Genomic DNA, 15,577 nt, shown 5'->3' on the forward strand with positions numbered 1-15,577 from the left:
ATGGGGAGTACTAGTCTAGCACTGCTTTCATTTTTCCTGAATCAATTTCTATCCCCTAGCTGGAGATGCGATATCCTAGGTAGTCTAGGGAGGTTTTGTGAAATTCGCATTTGGAAAGTTTTGTGTATAGCTTGGCAGCCAGAAGTTTTTCTAAGATTTGATGCACTAGCTTCATGTGCTCCTCTAGTGTATCACTAAATATGAGAATTTCATTCAAATAAATGAGCACCGGTGAGGGTAGGGAACCTTATTGATGAATTGCATGAAGACCGTGGGGAATTGGAAGCTCACCAATGGGCAGTTAAAGGCAGTCTTCCATTCATCCCCCTTCCTAATACATATGTGATAGTATGCTTCCCTCAAGTCCAGCTTGGTGAATATCTTGCCTTTGGACAAGTGGTTGAGCAAGTCTTTCATGAGAGGTGTTATGTACAAAACAGTTGGGTTTGCAATATATAAACAAGCTAACAGTGAATGCCTGTATGTATTAAAATACTATAGCTTTAAGAGGTAGTGTTGTAAATTGCCATAAGAGGGAGCCAGAAAGCATGATTCTCTCTCTGTTTTTTCTGTTCCTTTTGCTGATTCACTGAGATTGATGTAGTAAGCTCTGTGTGTTCGATGATAGTTATTTGTAAGCTGTAATGTATGTCTGATATGCAAAGACAAAGACAGGCTTGTAATCTTATTATTGTATTGAGAATTATTGATTGATTTGAATGTGTATGACCAGACTGTTTAACTCGACTGTGCCATTTCTAAAGTAAACACTATTTTATAAACTTTGATGTATCTGTTTTGTATGATTGAATAACTACTCATACTTCCTGGATATCTGCTGGAATCCCACATTTGGGGATTGTTTTGGTGGAGGGGGTTCCACATTCCTGGGGTTAGCCTGGCTCTTGGCTGTGGAACTGGGGCTGGCACTAAGCATTCCAAAGCCCGATGCCCAGTTTGGCCACATCTATAGCACTTCGAGGCCCAGGTGTGTGGCTTGCTTTGTTTGGGATCACCGGCTCAGAGGCCTTGTGGCCAGTCTTCTGGCCAGGGCTTTCTTGGGGTCTTGGGTTGCATAATCCAGGACAATGGCTGTGTCATACCAGTCCTGGATCTGGCATGGGTCTCCACAGATTTCACATGATTTTTTCAGCTTGGGTCCAAGACATCACAGAATGTGTGCATCAAGTGTTGCTCAGGTCAGTCCCATACTTTCCCTGCCACCCTGCGTCATTGAATTGGACCCGCATCTGTCAGACGAATTCATTAGCATCATCAGGTTCTGGGGATGCCACCCACTCTGCTGCTTCCCTCTCATTCATCCCTTTGGTTATCTTGTTGATCAGCTCTTGGTCTCACTGGAACTGGGTTCTGAACTGATCGATGTACGCCCAAACCTGGTATAGGAAATAGGCCAGTTTCTTGGAGTACCCATCAAATGTGATCTGGAACCAAGGCGGCTCTGCCAGGACTGGCTGGCCAGCTTGCACTTGTGCGGCCGGCAGGATGATTGCCTGTGGTGGGGACCCTCCCAGTTGCACTCCTGCCAAATGCATTGGCTGGGCTATTCCCAGCGCAGCTCCATCTGAGAAGGAGGGTCCTGGTTGTGGCAGCTGTGCTTGTGCGACAGGACCGGGTGCCACAGGCAGCAGTGCCACACCAAACATCAGAGCAAGGCTCCTTGCTGCTGGGTCCCAGGGCCTCAATGATATTGTACCCATTCCATGCCTATGAAGAAAGCCCACCCTGCTGGGGCTGGAGTCAGTAGCACAAGGTCAAGATTCAGCAGCAGGTTTGGGGCCAGCAGTCCCCACAATCCCCACTTCCAAGACAGTGGGCTTCTGAGCCCAGGCCGTTGGGTCATCTGTGCATTTGTCTTTCCTCCACTTGGGCTTGCCCTACTGAGAGCCACCCTTGTAGCGGCAGCTGCAGCCAGCAAGAAGCACCATGATACCATGGTTCATGGCACCCACAGGAGCTGCCCCTCTCCAGACCTCGACCCTGCTTTCCCATGGCCTCCTTCTGCCTGTGCCTGGCTGAGGGCGGCCTGAGCTCCAGTAGCACCTTGCCAGTCTCCTCCCCAGATTCTTGCAGCTCCTTGGCGGGTGAGCAGGAGAATGCCTTAACAGCAGGAAGCAGCAGAATACCAGCCAGCACAAGCAGCTCCACATGTGAAGCCTGGCCATCCACTACATCGGCCACTTCTGGCGGGTGCATCTCCTGTCCGAGCAGCGGATGTCCAGGCAGCACATGTGGAGATTCTCACGCTGGCTGGCATTTTGCTACTAGCTGCGCCTGCCGGCCAGGCTGCTCAAGAAGCCGCCAGAATCCGGGGAGAAGACCGGCAAGGTGCTGCTGAAGCCCAGGCTGCCCTTGGGTGGGCACAGGTAGCAGGAGGGCAGCGGGAAAGCAAGGCCAAGGTTCAGAGAGGGGCAGCCAGCCCACCCAGCTCACCCTGGAGGATTTCCTCCCACTGGTGGCTCCTGGCCGGGAATGACCACTGCTGCCACCATGCCTCACAGGACCCAGCCCTACGGTTGGCGGCCGCCCCAGTGGCAGCCGCAGCAGTGGCAGGGGCACTCCACACCTGCAGATGAGTGCCACACTCTCTGGACCCACCTAGTGGGAGGTGCCGATGCTGCTGGCTGGGGCGGCAAGATTTGGCTGTTGCACATGCACAGAAGCCGAATCTTGCATGCACGGCGCATGCACGGCCAGTGGTGATTAAGCTGCGCATGCAGCTCCGTTTCTGGAGCGGTTCCACTTTTGCCCACCCCTGCCCACCTATAAACCCCAAATCATTTTGAATCAGGAAATCTGAGAGAATACCTTTCATATAGAGCTGCCCAACCACTGTAATAGCCATTGGAGATCTCCATGATACTGTTGTTTTCCGCAACACAGGAGTACAAAACTTCTGACAGCTCAGACATTCCTTTGTATCAAGCTAAGCGATTGTACTTCAAAAGTGCAACTTATCTGAACCTAATTTGTAAGAGGGGGAAGCTCATAACTTTTATGAGAGTGCAATAGCTCCTCAAAAAATATGAATATAGGGGAGGGCAAAGCACAACATCTATCTGAAAATCTTTAAACAATAGTTTTTCCATTGGATTTGTCTCAGAATGCACCTTTTTGGAATTAACTCAATCTTCTGTTCCTTACATCCTTTCCCCAAACAGAGGGCCCACAGAGTCGGCCTTCTCCAGGTCTTGTCCGCCAAACAAGGTTGGTTGGTAGGAGGTCAGGAAATCTCCTCCCTTCAGGAAAGCCGTCAAGACCTGGCTTTTCCGGCATGCCTGGAATTAGGATTGCCTGTTAGTACGCAAGGGTTTTAAAAATGATATAGTAGTTTTTATTGTATTGTAGATTTTATCAATGTATTTATTGCTCTTTTTACTTGTATTGTATTCATAAATGTTGTTAGCTGCTCAGTGTCCGTTTTGGAGTGAGCGGCATATAAATGCAATCAATCAATCAATCAATCAATCAATCTCTAAGAAAGAAGGGGAGGTGTTCTGTCTGGGTTTCCCCAGACCTCAACACCAACTGGAAAAAACAGCCAGACACTCTGGTAAAAGCCAAAAGTATTTTATAACTGGAAAAAATAAGCACAGAGGAAAACCTGTTCTTCCCAACAGACAGGATATAATACGGTACAGCAGGGTCCTGATGTCCAGACAATACAGCAAGCTTCTTGCTGGCATACCCCCCCAAGGTTTCAATAGTCAAAGGCACAAACCAGGATTCCAAGACGCCAAAGTTCACAGTCAGGTCCCACGACTCTCAAAGATAAAACTCCACAAGCCAGGAAGGGTGGGTCTGCCTTTTAGCCTTTCCCAAGAGCACCACACCCAAACCCAGCTGCTGCCACTTTAATGCTGAAAGTATTTAGCCAATTGATTCCGTCTCTGAGTAGCTCTTCGTTGTCGCAGATCAATTATGGCTTGTGCACTTTCCTCTAAGGAATCCAGGCTGCTTGCTGGGGAGAGGTCCCCCTGGTGGGACTCTGGCTGTCCTCCCTCTTCTTCAGCCTGGGATTCCTCCTCCTCGTCTGTCTGTACCTCCTGTTCCTCAGCCTCTCCCTCTGAGCTGGAAACCGACAGAAGGTCAGCCGTTCCCGGAGGGGCCTCAGACGGAACCACAACAGGGAGGGGAAGATGCTCTAGACACCACACATGGGCTGCATGTGGTCTTCCGGCAATACTCTTGGTACCATCCTATAGATCCACATTTTACATAGGCTAAAGAGGGTCTTTGATGGTGGGATGCCACCCTGCTACAGTTTTAGCAGATGGTAAAAACATGTTTAGTAATGTTGGCATTTGAAATCCAAAAATGGCACGGCCAGACTAATAATGATTCCCACTGTTATATAGTATTGTTTCTTTTATATTAATTAATAAATTAATAAGTTGAATTCTTTACCATACCCTGGCAAGATATACGTAAGCTTGTATTTGTTTATTCAATCAAAAGCTGTGTCAAAAAAACTTACTACGCTACATGATAAATCCTTTTCATTTGTAAGGTTATCGTAAAAGTGCAGGAGATGAGATCCCAATTTTTAGGGGGGAAGAGATTTTTTGGGGGAGAAAGATAATTTTTCAATTCTTCTTGGAAGAGGGGGAGAAAGGGAGAGGGAGGGGGAAGGGGAGGATGGGAAAAGGAAATAAAGAAGGTGATTTATTGGGCTCTGGGTGGGTTACAACACCCAATATTCAATTAGAAACATAACTAAGCATAAGAGTCCTGACCAAAGCAACTGTAACAGTAAAAGGTAGCATGACAATCTCCACTAACACATTAACCCTTGGTTTAGGACCAGAGCCAGGCCTTTCCAAAACCCCAGAAAAGAAGTTGTTCTCCACATCTATAGGGAGACACTGATCTGGAGGGCGTGATAGCATAGAAGATGTCCACTTCCTCAGTCTGCAAGATGACAACGTTTAACTGAGGGGATCTGGAGCACACCCATTCTGCTGGTATGCCCTGGATCCAGATGCATTTTGAAATACTCATGCTCTCCAGTGCTTGCCATTCAAAGGGAAACAGTGCCCAGAATATGCAGCTATACACTCACATGCCATGTCAGCAACACTTCAGCCAGAAAACGGCAACATTTCCCCAAGGCTTTAAACCACAGAATGTTTTGACTATAATTATTTTCATAAATTTGCTGTTAGATGTGTCTTCTGATATTCAGTGTTCCGTGAAAGATACTTTGGTCTAAGTCGTCATCACCAGCTGCTGCTTGCTCACCTTTTCTCTTTTGAAATCCCTTTAGATTCAAAGCGATGCTCAGCCCTATTAAATACATTTGTTTATTCCTATTCTAATAAAATCATTATAGAGCCAGTGATCAAATGCAATAATATTAATATTAAAAGAGTTTATAAAATAAGGCAGACCTTTGGAGAAAATTAATTGTGGAATTCAGCATCCATAAAAAATGTTTTGGAAGAAATGCTTCTGACTTAGCAAAAACACCTGTATGTCACTAATTAAAACAGGCACAAGAGAACTATGAAGCAGCAGCATTTTCAGACATAGCTGAAGTATTTATTTCACATTTATTTGAAATATGCCCCAATAGAATAGAACTAGTACAACAACAACAACAACAATAATAATAATAATAATAATAATAATAATGGTAATGGTAATGATATTATTATTATTATTATTATTATTATTTATTAGATTTGTATGGCGCCCCTCTCCGCGGACTCGGAGCAGCTCACAAGCAATACATAATGTACAAATCCAATATTGAAAACCATTTTTTTAAAAAAAAAAGTAAAATAAGTAATGGGAATTTAGTTACAAAAGAAGAACTTATTTCCATTGGTTTGCAAAGTCGGTTGTGGATATTCGAAGAGGGATCAGAGTCTTTAAATCTATTCTTTAAAGGACAAGTTTATGAGCGCTGTTCTAGCACTCAGTGGTCAAACCATTATAGTACTTGCCCAGAAGACAGGAGAAACAATCTGTGGTTAAGTAATTGGGCAAACAGTGTACTTTGGAGCTCTGTTTGTTCTGGTCATAAACACAAAGCAGGTCACCTTTCATGGGCATTCAAAATTTACTTTTTCAAACACCATTCAGTTGCCACATCAACAATAACAAAAATCATATTGGGCAATGCAAGGTTAAGGAGCCACCTTGGAAGTCATGGCTTCCCATTGTTGCTTTGCGGGCACTTGATTTGCCTTTGAAGTTCCACAGGCAGACTCCTTGCTTACATTTTACAAAGCCCGAAGGTCATGGTTTAGAGAAGGGACAAATTGTTCAAAAGCAACAGAAAGTGTTTGGCAGGTGGATAGGAAAACACGAGAAAATTAAATTGCAGAATTTATGGCAAAGTGTTTTACAATGGATAGTTTCCATTATGTTCATTTTTTAAAATTGCATGGAAGAAACAGAACAAAAATTGCTGCCTTTGATATCAGTATTAAAGATCAGTGCTTTCCAAATTTCTGATCAGTGGGCCTTTTTTTTTCTTGAGCTGCAATTAGAGTTATTGTATACACACTTATAATCAAATGTATACTTTCTCACACCCACCACATGTTGATGCTGAATGTCTGAAAGGAAGGTGCAATCACTTTCATTTCAATGCACATTCTGGAAACCTTCTTTATTATGATCCTGATTACACTGAAAAGTATAATGTTATTCAAGCAAATACAAATACAGCGCTCCTATAGCGTTCCTGCAGAATGCACAGAGGATGGGGACAGAAGGGAAACCATGCTGCCTGCACAGAATTGTTCTCTACCTAGTTTGACTAAACACAGACACCAATGTATTAAAGATTTATTTGGTATTTGTATTCTGTGGATATGTGTCCCACATTGTCCTCTAGCAGCAAAAACCTGGCATGCATACCATAGATTTCTCTCTTTCAATTTTCCCCCATGACCAAAAAACAAATGCCAAGTATATTGTGCTGAGAAATAGTGACTGACCTAATGTTACCCTGTCCACTCCCATGGATTGGGTTAATGTGAATTTGAACCCAAGTATTTCTGATCACAAAACAAATGTTGAGATTCTAGAAAGAATGCAGAGAAGAGCAATAACCATGATTAGGAGAATGGAGACTAAAACATAAGATCAGTTGCAAGAACTGGATATACCTAATCTAACGTAGCTATGTTAGACTAGGTATACCCTAATCATCTTTATAGAGCAGTGACGGCAAACCTTTTTTTCCTTGGGTGCTGAAAGAGCATGTGCGCGTGCTATTGTGCATGCATGAGTTCCCACACCCATAAGTCATTGCCTATGGAGGGCGAAAACAGCTCCCCCCCCCAGCGGCCATCTGAAGCCGGAAACGGACTGTTTTACAACTTCTCGTGGGCCATGAGAACCATCCCCAGGCTCCAAAGGCTTCCATGGAGGGTAAAAATGCCTTCCCCCATCCCCCTGGAGGCTCTCTAGAAGTCAAAAATGCCCTCCCAGAGCCTCTGTGCAAGTCTAAAATCAGCTGGCTCGCATACACATGCACGTTGGAGCTGAGCTAGGGCAACAGTTTGTGTGGCAGCACAGTGTTTGCTGGATGGGGAATTCTGGGAGTTGAAGTCCAAATATCAAGTTGCCACAGTTGGGAAACACTGTGCCAGCAGATATGGCTCCGCGTGCCACCTGCGGCACCCATGCCATAGGTTCACCATCACTGTTATAGAGCCTTGGCGGTGCAGTGGTTAGAGTGCTGTACTGCAAGCTACTTCTGCTGATCACTGGCTGCCAGCAGTTTGACAGATCGAATCTGAGTAGGCTCAAGGTTGACTCAGCTGTCCATCCTTCCAAGGTCGGTAAAATGAGGACCCAGGTTGTTGGGGGGCAATATGCTTATTCTCTGTAAACCCTTAGAGAGGACAGCGGTATATTAGTCTAAATGCTATTGCTAACGAAGAGGGGGAAAAACTAGGAGTAACATATCAGTTTTCCAATATGCATGTAGCTGTCCCAGTGAAGAAGGATTCAACTATTCTGCAAAGAACCTAAAAACAGAACAAGAAACAAGGGATGGAAACTAATCAAGGAGAGATCCAACCTAGAACTAAGGAGAAATTTTCTATCTTGCTTCAGATTCAGTTTAAAATGCTCTCCCTCCATTAAAAAACAAATAAACAGGCAATATGTATAATATCAAAGTTAGCCTGATTTTGCGGAAGAGAAAATATATTTACTATTAGCCTATTAGGATTTCAGGACTTCTGTCAAACAGAATAATTCTGCTTACTTGTTTAGATGCACTGTGGCTGTGTCCCTATCCATATCCGCTCCAACTTGTTGTTGTACAACAATAAGTTATTCTTACAACTTAACGCAAGCCGCACTGAGTCCCCCTGGAATGGGCAGCATACATGCACTTTTTATATATGTTGGGGTAGAGTTCTTATAGAACAAGGGCAACGTCAACTGCAGCAATCCTTCCAAAGGGTCTGAGGATCCATTCATGAGAATCATCAGCAGGCACCCACATGCGGTTCTTCCATCACACTGGAAGCTCTGACCTCCAACTTAAGGCCAGATGAAATACAAAACAATCAAAGACAAAACAGCAGATTAAAAAATTTAAAAACAGATGAGAATTTACATTGATTAAAATATCCACAACATTTAAAAAAATTATTACATCAAAAAATTACAACATAGGGGGATTAAGTAATAATAATAATAATAATAATAATAATAATTTATTAGATTTGTATGCCGCCCCTCTCCTATTTCTTTCTTTAAATGTTAGCAATTGGCTACAACCTGTCAACCCTACAAGGTAGATCAGATGTGGAAACTAACTCCACGAGGGCTATTGTAAATCTGCTTTATTGTTTAGTAGGGCAGGGTGTCAAACTGACATCGTCACGTGATGTATCTGGACTTCCCTCCCCCCTTTGCTGAACTGGGCATGGGCGTGGCTAGTGTGTGAACCACGGACCGGGAGTTTGAAAGCCTATTGTAGGGTATAATAACAAATTCTTCAAAGTCTAACGGGCATTCTCTCCCACCTTGTATATCAAGAGATTCCAGAAACAAAATCTTCCTCCTTCCTTCAATACTTTCTTCAAGGCCACCTTTGCATTCTTTTACATTTCTTAAGATAGACAGGTTCTACCCTAACATAGGCAGAATCAAAATCACAAGTCAATAGGAATAACACTTTTGTTTTCTACTTTAGAAACATTAACAGGTTGGAACTTTTCACCAAACTATGATGTCATGACGCCCATATAAAAGAAGGGAGCTCGCATCATAATCACATGATGCTGCTTTCATTATTCCCCTCCTCTGGCAGATCCCCTGGCTATAATTTATTCAGTAGGAAATCACTTCCCTTCCTTCCTCCCTCCTCCCAAAATATGCCTAATTGACTTATTTCTCAAAAACATGCAATATGCCCTGGTCTAAACACTCAATTCCCTTCTGTCCCTCCCTCTTTCACACCTGTCTGCACAAATTTTTACAACCATTTATCTATCCAACTTGTTTCCATCCCCAATTCTCTCCTTCACCTTTGTTGTGCATGGCCTTCTCTTCCCATGCTTTCTCGTATTCCCATGGTTCCTTTCCATTCAGCTTTTATTCGATGATAGGTCCTTTCTTCACAAACAACTCACTTTCTTTCCCTTATAAACAAGGAGAGCTTTTATTTGTTCTGGTCTTGAGTCGTAGGAAGATCTAGAAAGAGGCAGAAAATGGTTGAGACTTGGGGAATAGCTTGGTGAATAGCTTAGTCTCTCTGGACATGGCTCTAAGCATTGTTCATGTTGATTAAGAGGGGTAGTAGGATTAATAGAGCATGCACCCTTCCCTAACTGGGTGCCCTGTGGATAAATTGGACTTTGGCTTTTATAATCTCCCCAGAGTCACAGAAATGAGGAAGAGTAGTTCATTTGATATTTGTTGCTGATGATGGCCTCCCACATAATACTGTTTGATTTAAAAGACTGTCATGCTCAGTTTCTCTCACTTCCTTCCTTATACAGCTGCCCCAAAGGAATGAGAACCAAATTTTCAATTGAGCATGGTGCAGAGTTGCCTTTCAATGTGGTAGATTAGGTGACTATACCTATGCATCTTCTATATAGCTCCTATTCACATTTCCTGCTATGGGTGAGCTAAGCATTCCCAGCAGTGCTATAAATGAGCATCCCAAGTCAGTCTTGAGATCTCCATGCATTGTTGTGCAGATCTGTAACTGGATCCAGGCTGAAGAGTTTTTCAAAGCATTTTTAGGAACACATCTTTTTCCCCAGCAGAAGGCTCTGTCTTGATGGTGGCAGCATGGAGGCTCACCAAAGCAGGGGATAACTGGAGATAAACAGGTGCTTTCTTCTTTTTAGAGGCACGTGAGGTCAGTTCTTAGGATTCAGCTGAGACAATGGGAGCCCTTTTGCCTTTCAGCCTTTCCTCCTGACCACCCAGTAGAAGAAAAATCCCTGAGGTTAGGGCAATTTCACTCTGGAAAAAAAACTGTGTACATTTTGTATTTCCTATGTGGCTGATTCTTTACTGACATGTTCAACATGATCACAACAAATCATTCTGTGATGCTGATTCCCTCCCTTTAATATGTATTTTCATGTGACATAATTGCTACATCTCATTTACACTAATATTTTGACAAAAGTAGTTTTTAGAGGGAAAAAAGCATGGTTTTTAAATTTTAAATTTAAACAAAAGGAATTATACATACATAGAAACATAAACATTTAAAATTGAAGCAGAAACATGATGTTTTTGTTTATGCTATAGCCGCAAAAAGTTTTAAGATCAGTGGTTCAGAAGCATTTAAATCACTTTTTCAAAGTACACTTACAGTAAGCATTAACACAAATCTGTCTGGAATTCATTTAATTAAGGCAGTGGCAAGAATGTGCATTTTGCACAATGGATCATTATTTTCATTTATATTCCTCCATCCCAAATAAGATGTTCAGGTCCTATTTTTTTATTAGCTTTTATTGTTACTCACCAAAATGTCTACTGCATGTGACTGCATTTCCTGTGAATGATATTCAGGCTTTCATTGTGCTCTTGTGTTGTTAACTTTTCATGTCAAAAAACAGACCTTAATTTATAAAAAGAAAGAAAGAAAGAAAGCTTTGCATTAACAACACTATCATAAGTATTTAATGCTTATAATTTTTAATAGTGATGCAAAGGCTCATAGAATTAAATGATTAAAAGGTAAAATACATCAATCACTATAAAGTAAATGTAAGTGCATATTTAAAATAAGGTAGATACTTTACTTATTGCTGGTGTACTGCATGTTACAGAAGGAATCAACATTTATGTTAACAATTATACTTGGTTTTCAATAAATAAAAAAAATCACAAATGTCCCATAGCAAACTTTATTGATTTTATCATATTCACAATATATTTATTTATTTATTTATTTGATTTATATGCCGATATACTGTGAACTCCAGAATGAATCAGGTAATAGGCATTTTTTATTAGTGAATATTGGCTTTTATACATATACATGTAGAGATTTAATGCTATCATTTTTACATATTTGAATCGTTCTACCTGTGTGTTCTATCTCACTTATAAAACTGCTCTTCCAGCACTGAAAAATGACTGAGCAGAAGGTAAAATATCACAGAATAACATGATTATAGTATATTTTCTCTGAGAAGGATTTTATTTCATTATCATCAAGTATTTTAAAAAGTAGCTGCAGCATATCCTTAAAACATATTGCTTATATAGTAGTCTTATTTTGAATCTAGTCTATCCAAACCTGAAAGCTTTAAATGCTCAATCCTAAATATATTTATTTGGCTGTAAACACCACTAAACAAAATGCAATTTATTTCTGAATAAACATGCAATGAAGAATTGATATAACTCCCAAGAAAACAAAACCGGTGTGATTATAAGGGGGGAAATTGTGCAGTACTAAGCTATTAAAATCAGTTGAACCTAAAGAGTAGAACATTCTTTTAAGTGATTTTAGTCTGACTTCTTCCATTGTGTTAAGAAAGGGGATTGTTCGTCAAAATAGCAGATTCCTAGTGAGGTGTATAAAATTTCAACAGAATTTGGCTTGAGATCTGGGAATGGGATGTGGAAACACTAAATCTATTTTTTGAAAAATGTGTCTGGAACCTTGGCAGCAAATAAATACAGTAAACATGAATGGAGACTTTAGTGAATAAACCCACACCCCAAGTTAGCTGGAATTGCTGCAGCTGTGTTTCTTATCTGGCTGGAGGAAGAACTACCACAACAAAGGCAGCTAAGAAGCCCTCGCTGATGCATGGGAAAGCCATTGGCCAGCAATTGTGGCTGCCCTTCTGCTGAGCAAATAGTTCAAACTGTTCATTCCCATCTTCTATTCTCTCCCCGGTACATTGTTTGTGTCCTTGCATTTCATTCTGCAAGGAAGATTGCTCTCTGGGCCTATAAGCAAACAGTCCAGAAAAAGAGCCAACTAGCCTTCTCTTTTCCCTGGAGAACTAGCATTTTTACTTCCAGCTCCAAGCTGTCAACATGCTAGAGAGTTAATGTCAGTATCGTGAATTAATTGCTTTAAGCTGGAGCAGTCGAAATGTGCACCAAATGTCCAGAAAATGTTTATCAATAATGTTTCCTCTTTTTATTTTTTCCCCGTAACCCCCCCCCCCCCTTTCACCTACCCGGCTGCTTTTTTCTGCTCAGATTGACAGCCTAACTATAGGTTACATTGGCTAAATATAAATCACTTACGATGAATTCTGAGCAGTTCACAAGGTATCATCAAACAAAAACAGAAACACTGACATGTTCTGGACTCGGAATGATGTCCCTGCCATTATTTCAGAAATTCCACATTATAGCCTTAACTGTAGGAACAAGGTGACGAAATGAGCAAGTTAGGAAAAAGCAAGATTGTATTTATTCATACATATCTTTGCAAAATTAACTTTGCAAATGGTGTGGGAATAACAAAGGAAAAAGGGGATATGAATGGTAAATGGATTTATGTTTAAACATGCTATATTTTAAAGTGCTCCCTGGTGTGAATGGCCCTCTTTAAGAGAATGAAATAATAAACCAATTTATATACCAATAGAGAGCTGAGATCCTGAGTGCCGTTGTGTAAATTTTCCCCCTTGACTTTTCATTATCTACCTGTGCAAAATCAATCTATATGTATGGGATCAACATAAAATTGGAGAGATAAAAGGAAAAATAAAATGTGCTTTGCATATCCTGGAGATAACCAGCACTGTTTCTTATTCTCTACTGGTTTCCAGAACTATGCATTTTATTTTATTATTTTATTTTATTATTTATCTATCAGGCTATAAAAGTAAAAGAAAAAGATAGAGCGGCGTGGTCCATGTTTACTTCTTTGCTGGAAATATTGATTCTGTTAAATGAACTGTGATTAATAAGTAACCAAGGATATATCAGCTTAATTTAACCTGTAATTTATTTTATTGCAAAACAGTATGAAGTGTGCTGGGTTTTGGCTTTGCAAGAAAGGTCTATAAAATACATACTATAAATATCAAACATACTTACTCATCCAGAAAAGAAAAAGGGAGATTGCCACTGAAAATATTGAAACTTAATCACACTTAACATTGTTGGATATTGCCTTCTATGGCAGACAAAGTATATGGCAATGAAACACAAGAGCATAGAAAAACATTGCATTATTTCCATCCTTGGTCCAAAGGTGCTTTTTTCAAGAGTCAACTTTCTTGGGATTGAGTCTGTGTGGTCTGAATCTCAAACTAAAGTGCAAATGATTCCTGTAGTCTGCAATTTTTCTGGATGGACAAACCCACAAGTGGCCTCAAGAACTCTCTAAAATACAGGAGTGAAATTCAAGGCCCGCAGGCCGGATCCACCCATAGAGTGTTTAAACCTGGCCGTGAGGCTGGCCTGAAAATATCAAATGACTGGCCTGCAGGGCCTTTGCCACCCAAAATAGGCTGGGAGGGGGAGCGTGTGGCCCCCATGCAGCCTGCTTTCAACCTCCACAGCCTCCTGCAACAATCTGCTGGCCAAAAACGGGCCACGTTGAGGTCCTGCGAGGCCCTCACAGGGCCCATTTTTAGCCTCTGGAGCTCCAGCATCACTCTGTCAGTCAAAAACAGCCCTCAAAGAAATCTAGTTTGACAACCCTGTTCTAAAATAATACAAATGACAGGAATATAAATCCTTCCATTCCCCACCATCCAGTTAGAGCTGAAGAAACATCTTAGATGAGAAGTGAAACGTCTTTGAAGAAAAACAAAAAAAAATCCAGTTGACTCTTCAAAAAAAGCACCTTTGTGATAGCCATGACCTGGATGACTTCATAAACATTTATCCTCATAAACATTTATCTATGCACTTTGGGATTAACACCCTTTAAATGGTGTGGGAGTAGGAATGGATTTCCCCCAAAAAATTGCAGACTGCAGAAACGATTTGCAGTTCAGTTTGAGATGCAGAAAAACACAGATTCATCCCGAACAGCCTGTCTCTGTGTTCAACAGTAAAGGAACATAGGGCAGAAAACATCCCGCAGTGAGCACAGTTCCACAACACAGCCCTTTCAGCAGTTCCAATATAATTCTTTATTGGCCAAGTGTGATTGGACACACAAGGAATTTATCATTGTTGTGAGCCACCCCGAGTCTTCGAAGAGGGGCAGCATGCAAATCTAATAAATTATTATTATTAATTTGTCTTGATGCATATGCTCTCAGTGTACATAACAGAAAATATAGATTTGTCAGGACAACACTTAATGATTGTCATGGGGGCCAATAAGCAATGAAGAAATAATCAATATTAATAAAAATCTTAGGATACAAGCAACAAGTTACAGTCATGCAGTCCTAAGTGGGAGGAAATGGGTGATAGGAATGATGAGAAGAAACCAGTAGAAATTGAAGTGCAGACTTACTAAAAACTTTGACAGCAGTGTTCCCTCTAATTTTTTTGGGGGGTGGGCGGAAAAGTATAGTGTCTGAGCAGCAGTCCCTTCGGGACTGGGCGGCACAGAAATAATAAATAAATAAACAAACAAACAAACAAACAAACAAATAAATAAATAAAAAACCCACCCTGTTTTGCCTCAGAGAATTTCAAAATAAAATACTGTACTGTGTGTCTATAACAGTGAGCTCATAATAGGGCAACTCTATCAATATCAAAATGCCACTTAAATAGTTGAGCTAGTTTCAAACTAGATTTTGATTTTCTTTCTCTCTTCCTTACTCCCATTCTTTTTCTTTCTCTTTTCCTTCCTCTCTTTTTTCTATCTGTTTCTCTCTCTTCCTCTCTTCCTCTCTCTCTCCTTCCCTCTCTCTTTCCCTCTCGGCTTCTGGGCAGGTTTGGAAAACTCTGAGTTGATGATGATTTTTAAGTGAGCGATTGCTCACTGCTCAGCTTAGAGGGAACTATGTTTGACAGTATTTGTTTAGTAGAGTAAAGAAGGCTCCACCACACCCATTTGCTTAATGGAGAAAGCCGGGGTGGCGCAGCAGGTAGAGTGCTGTATTGTAGATCTGTAGGTCAGCGGTTCAAATCTCATCACTGGCTCAAGGTTGACTCAGCCTTAGTGGGA

General features: G+C 41.4%; 1 long non-coding RNA gene across 4 annotated transcripts in view; it reads right to left on the reverse strand.

The window, feature by feature from the left end:
* LOC139164623 (uncharacterized) overlaps positions 1–15,577 on the reverse strand; it is a 59,950-nt gene that overhangs the window by 6,791 nt on the left and 37,582 nt on the right. For 2 of the 4 annotated variants that reach the window (XR_011558667.1, XR_011558664.1), the window contains exons 2-5: positions 10,988–11,083; positions 9,525–9,690; positions 9,021–9,128; positions 8,252–8,531 (exon numbers count right to left, since the gene is read on the reverse strand). This is a non-coding gene — a long non-coding RNA (uncharacterized lncRNA). Of the gene's footprint in view, positions 1–5,768; positions 7,058–8,251; positions 8,532–9,020; positions 9,129–9,524; positions 9,691–10,987; positions 11,084–12,735; positions 12,852–15,577 lie in introns of those variants that run through there. The other 2 variants (XR_011558665.1, XR_011558666.1) reach the window with 2 other exon arrangements.

This window comes from Erythrolamprus reginae, chromosome 3, assembly GCF_031021105.1.
Source record: "Erythrolamprus reginae isolate rEryReg1 chromosome 3, rEryReg1.hap1, whole genome shotgun sequence".
Lineage (NCBI taxonomy): Eukaryota > Metazoa > Chordata > Lepidosauria > Squamata > Dipsadidae > Erythrolamprus > Erythrolamprus reginae.